This window comes from Cibotium barometz, chromosome 45, assembly GCF_041138505.1.
Source record: "Cibotium barometz isolate CiBa-2024 chromosome 45, ASM4113850v1, whole genome shotgun sequence".
NCBI classification, from domain to species: domain Eukaryota; kingdom Viridiplantae; phylum Streptophyta; class Polypodiopsida; order Cyatheales; family Cibotiaceae; genus Cibotium; species Cibotium barometz.
In genome coordinates, this window is record NC_141090.1 from 39,785,852 (window position 1) to 39,792,428 (window position 6,577).

Genomic DNA, 6,577 nt, shown 5'->3' on the forward strand with positions numbered 1-6,577 from the left:
AAACATGGGGAAGGGTAAAGAGACATTATCAGAGAGCATTCACATAATGTTTCCTAAGCCGAAACCACAGCGAGCTTGTAGCCTCAATGCTAGGATGACAGAGGACAAGTGCCATTAGAACTGCTTAACCTAACCCCATAGAATAAGAGATCTCGTACCCTAAAATAGAGGGTTTTGTGCAACCACCTCCTTATATTCCACCATCACAGGAATATGTAGAACTTACGATAGATGGCATTTGAAATGGGAAGGGGGTTATGATGAACATAGAAACTAGAGGCTTAAAATTAGGCAAGACTAAGACAATCCACATCTCAAGGATGATGACCAAATTTGATAGAACTAAAGATCTATTCTGTTCTAAAGAAGTGCAATCAAATTTATAGGGCCATGGGATGGATTAATGATCCCGCTGGATTAAAGATGTGTTCCTTTGGACTTTGCCTTGAAGGCAAAGCTAAACAATGATTTTTAGATCACTAAACCCACTTGAAAAGGCCAACTATGAGGTCTTGAGACATACTTTTATTCTGGGATTCTCACCTAGTGGAGAAAAATATATCCCTATTACACAAATATACAACCTCAAGTAGGAGAAGGGAGAAATAATGCAGGATTACATTGCTAGCACCAAGTATCTCCATATGAGATGAAAAGCGCTTTGCAAAAGACTAGATGATTTATTGCATATTGATTGATTTATGATTGGTCTTAAAAGCAAGAGGCTTCACAAACCATTTGTACATATTTAATATGAGTGCTACTATAAAAGGTAATAAATAAGTGGTAATACAAGAATGTAGAAGTCATCCACCCAAACCAAGAGAAATAAGATGCATTATCCAAAATCTCATGTGGCTAAGGGTGTCCAAAAACTAGCACTGGCTAGATTCCTAGTTAAGTACATGAGCATGGATGAGTTGGAAAAGAATCTACTAAATTTTTAGGCTAGAAGTGTGGCAAGAATAGACCCAAGGGAAACCCCAAGGCTAGCCCCAGTAGGCGAGCACCTCAAACAAGAGACCCACTGTAAGGCTCCCCCCTTCCAAAATGGGGGAAACACTTAAGATAGTCCACTTCTTATCTTGGAGAAAATTTCCTACTCTCATTGACACCTTGACCATGCAGAGATTCAAGGATACGATTCATAGGTAAGACCTAGTTCTATCCCACAGGGGGAGCGTGGTCTTCTAAAAATCAAATCACCCATAGGGTAATTGATCATAATTTGGGCAACTACTACTCTTGATTTCTAGAGACAATGCTTTTTTCCTCATCCATGCAAGGCACAGCCGTTGGCCTAGTCTTTTAGAATAGAATTGCCCGAGAACCTATTTATCTAGCATAGGGCTTTCACTTAATACGTTTGGAAAGCTACCCGACTAATTGGGTCCATCCGTCCATAGGATGGTGCCGTCGGGGCATTCCATCCTCCCACTTTCTACCCTGCTCACATGTCAATTTGTTTTCTAATTAATCCTACCACACTGTTTGACATAAATAAACATGTTCTTTAATTAAGGCCCTTTTCACAAGGTTTGTTAAAACAACCTTTTTCCATAGTACAATAATGCCAAAGATAAGATTTATAAAAAAAGTTTATACATGAATCAATTCCATCAAGCCAAACCGGCTCTCTTATTCTTTTCCTTTATACTGTCGATGATCTAGAATTCGGCCTTCCATCCTCTACATGCTGGGCAAAATCCTACGAGACCATACACCTCATCGTCGCGGCCGCCGCGCTGGCGAGGACTCAAGCCGGCCTGTCACTGTAAGATTCCTCCCTAGCCCCTCAAGATGTCCAGCTTCTTCCCCTATAACCAATCTCCTTTTTCAGAATAATAAAAAATCTTGTTTCTACATGTTTTGACCTAGAGAGAGAAAATATTTTAGAGAGAGATAATTCAGTTTTTAGATATCTTTGGATGGAAAAATATCCCTTCTTATTAAAATAAATTCCCACCATGACATTACACACGCTCATCGAATTGATTCTTCTCAACATTTGTAGGATGTTGTAGATTGCTAACAATCGACTATAAAGCTTAAAAGTGATTTAATTAAATAAAGTTTAAAAAGAAATTCTTAAGGTGCATTAGAAATAAATTATAATGTGCACAAAAGACAGCCCAAAGAGTCAAGATTTTCAAAAAAATTTGGATTATGGTCCAATTAAGGTTCCTATGGACCAATAAGATTAATCCAAATGTAGGGAGGAGATAAATTGAAGAATAAAAGAAAAACCCCCAAAAATGAGTAAATGCTCACATAAGATGAAGAGTGGTGGACTAAGGACCAAAGAAAAGAGTAAAAAAACTGAATTTTGACACCCTAGAGTGGGGATCTCTCCTCGTGAAGTAGGTGCCTTTTTTCTCATCATTATCCCCAATTTTTAATCAATAAAATGAGATATTTTCATCTCTCCTCTCCTGTTTCAAAACTAGATTCAAAAAGTAAGCTGAATCGACCCAAAAATGGTCAAAAGTTGACCAAACTGATCTGGAAAATTCTAGAATCAGTTTGCTTGGTTAGAGGCTCACTTTTTCCTATAAAAAGAAGCCTCCCCCTTTGTAAAAGCTTAATGGTGTTTATGCTGCACTATTACTCTACTCCTGTCCTGAGAGCCATCTACATTGAATTTTTTAATAATTCATTTGTTTTTGGCCTAATCCTCTCCAAAGTGAATTGGTGGCCACTATTGCTTCAAATAATAGTAGAACCCTCAGTCCCTCAAGCCAAAGAAGAGCTTACTAGCTCCATGTAAGCTAATTTTCTTACTTGTTTACGAATTTTAAATCTATGATTTTCTTGATTTTTATGTTTTACAGTTGATTGAATTAAATTCAAATGCTATGCCTTTGATGAAACGGCCACCCCCTTCTCTTCTTTACATTCCAACCTTTCTTAATCCTAGAAAAAATAACTAAGTGATTAATTAAACTCTTCTTATTGTTTACTCTCTTAAATTTAGAAAATTATGTAGATTAGAGTTCTATAATTCTAAATTGGGTTAATTAAGTTAAATATAGATAGATAAAAAATGAGAAATGGTCAGCCATACAAAGGAGGTTATGGCAAAATTTTCTAAAATTTTGTGAAAAAGAAAGTTTGTTTTTATGTTATTCCAAAAGAGTAATTCCCACCATTTTTGCATCTAAAAGAAATATTTTAATTACTCCATGTACATATTCACCTATGAATATGCATGGATATCACTGATATTAATTATTAAATTTGATTTTATGCATAGAAAGATGCATAAAGAAATTTTTTTTATTATAAAAGTGTTATTCTTATTAAAATTGATTTCTATGCATAGAAAGATGCATAATGGAATTTTTACCGTCTCGACCGAAATACCTAGACCTGGTTAGATCTTAAAGCTTCTGTCCTCCAGGCTTCCTAGAAACCAAAATGAATGAGTTCTTGGAACTGAAGCAGGATAGCCGGACAATTGAAGAATACCATCAGGCATTTGCCCTTCTCCTCAAATATTCTCCACTTTTGGATGAAGAGCAGCTGATGGCTAGATTCATTCAAGGGATGAACGAGCCATTGGACACTTTAGTGAAAAATGCCAAACTAGTCTCAATGGCAAAAGTTGTTAGAATGGCAAAGGACTTTGCCAAAGCATTTGTTGTTAAGGTCCCGCGCGCCAAAGCTTGCACCCTCAAACATTAAAAGGTTCCAAACCCCAGGAAGTGCTTGAAACTTTCCACCCCCAAAGAGGCAGCAAGGCCCTAATCAGAATCAAGATGCTGGGAAATTTAGAAGTGAAGGAAGACCCTTCCCTCAGAATACTTTCTCAGGAGCCCCACCTCTTTCCAGGATTTAGAGGGATGAGCTTAGAAGTGAGAACAGGTGTTTTGGGTGTCAGGTTTTTTGTCACCAGCTTAAAGACTGCTCGACTCCTGCCATGTCAAGAGGACAGGGAAGTCAAGGACCCAGAGTGCAGAGACCAGCCCCTTCGTATCAGTCACAAATTAGGGTGCCGTCTCGCCAAAATTAGGGCAATCCTAGGAGGATTCCAGCTCAACCATTTGCCTCTGTTCAGAGTAATCTCAGAACTCCCTCCCAGAACTGGGGTAACCAAAGAGAAAGAGTTCTACCCCAATCTGCAGCAACCAGAGTAGTTACGATAGGAGAAGTACTGGAAGAGGAAAGAGGTCGGATTTATGCCGCAATTGAAAACCAAGGGCCAAATTGTCAATTCTTTGTCATCCATGCTCGAGCTGAGTATAAGGGTAAGCCATTTAAGCTTTTGATTGATTCAGGCAGTAGTACTCAATCATTTATTTCCCCAAGATGCTTGCGTAAGCTAGTCTTAGAATAGAAATCAGGGAAACCTATGCAAGTTGAATTGGCCAGTGGAAAGATTCTTTTCACTCACCATGAGACAAATCGTATTCAGTTTGATCTAGATGGGAATGTAACTGACTGTCAGTTCAGAGTCTTACCTTTGGGAGTTTTCGACGGAATCCTTGGAAGGCCATTGAAAAGATCCTCACGACAGTTGTGGTTCACCAGGTAATCTCTATTTGGATGTGTTTCAAGGAGGGTTAGGGTAAGCCATAACATTTTTGGTGCCGCTCCGGGGAGCCATCCCTTAGCTTTTTCCATCATTTTGCCTCTAATCTATGCATAAACCATTGCTCATTATCTTGATTAATGGTTCCCCATGAAAACAATGTGGATTTGATGGTGATTTGTGTGAGATTTGGTGTAGAATAGCTCTCTTTTTTGTTTTTGAAAAGAGTATTTTTTGCTTAATTTATTTTTTTGTGGTTTTTCATGTTCTTAGGGCTTGCACATAGTTTTATTAGGCTTAGTTTGCATCCATTGCATCAAACAATGCAAGAGAATGCAATTCTTAGTGACTGTTAGCTCTCTTTAGTTTAAGCATAGATCTAAGATAATTAATTTGAGTTTAATTATGTGTTTTTTGTTGAAATTGTTTGGATTAGAGTGTTAGCAAGCATTAGGAGTAGCTTAATCTTTCAAAAATTTCTTAAAACCATCAAAAATTCCTTGAATTTAACTAATTTCTCTTAATGGACTGATTTTTGTCATTAAGGGTGATTAATCTTGTTCAAGAGGCCAAAAAATTAGTTCAATGTTTTGATCAATTGGAGAAATTTGACTCTCTTTGCTTAATTTTGTCTTAAAGATGAGACTATATTTAAGAGTCTAATTAATCTCCTAATTTAGATTAATTTATACAATTGTTGATGCACAAAGATTAGGTTTTCCTTGCTCTATCCAATGATGTATTCAATTGTGTGAATTAATTTTACGGATTAATGATTAATTAGAGTCCTTGATTAGTATAAAAGAGGAAAAGATTAGTGAAAGAATTAATCTTAGATTAATCTTTAATCACTTTTTTACATAACTCATTAAGGCTAATGAGCATTCAATGAGTAGATGCTCATGAGTTGTCAATTTATCCATTTTGGGGGTCATTTATGAAGGGTGTAAGGGGTGTCATTAAAAGGTTGACTTTTTTTATTCCCACTTACCTTTTTGGAAAAATGCCCATATCCCTTTCAATTTTAATTCAAAAAATATTCCCCTCCCCCAAAAAGGGAAATTCATATTTCCCACTAGACTTTTTTTTTAAAATCTGGGCAAAAAGTAAAACTTATTTTTACACAATTTTAGAAAAATTCGCCATCACCTCCTTTATATGGCTGACCATTTTTACAAGAATCTCTCTCTACTTACATAATTTCTTGGAGCTTTCCTTTGGCTTGATGGTTTGAGGGTTCAACTCTTGTTTGTAACAAGAGTGACCACCAATCTTTGGAAGAGGGAAATGTCAAAAACTAGTGAATTATTAATAAATTCACAGTTCTTCGCTTGGGAGGAGCAGAGTAACAGTGCATAAAACACTATTAAGTTTCAACAAAGGGGAGGGCTTCTATTTATAGGAAAAAGTGAGCCTCTAACCAAGCTAACTGATTCTAGAATTTTCTAGATCAGTTTGGTCAATTTTTGACCATTTTTGGGTCAGTTTTGGTCACTTTTTGGATCTAGTTAAAATAGGAGAGAGGAGAGATAAAAATATCTCATTATTTGGGAGTTTAAAACTCATTCAAGCATGTGAAATAGGCACCCTCTTCATGAGGGGAATTCCCCCATGCAGAGGTGTCAAAAATGCATCATTTCACCTAAATATCTCTCCTTTTTAACTATTAACCTTGTCCTTAGTCAACTCTTCATCTTATGTGAGTATTTACTCATTTTTGGGAGATTTTCCTTTTATTCTTCTATTTATCTCCTCCCTACATTTGGATGAGTCTTATTGGTCCATAGGAACCTTAATTTAAAATTTTGAAAAAATCTTCACCCCCCCGTCCGTGAAACAAAATTCTAGCTGAATGAAAAAAAGTCCATCTGTGAAATGGAAATCCGGCCGTGAACGGGAAAAATTTCATCCGTGAAACAAAAATCCAACCGTGAACGGAAAAAAGTCCGTCTGTGAAACGGAAATCCAGTCGTCGTAAATGGAAAAAATTCCATCTGTGAAACGAAAATCCAGTCGTGAACGGAAAAAAGTCCATCCGTGTGAAAG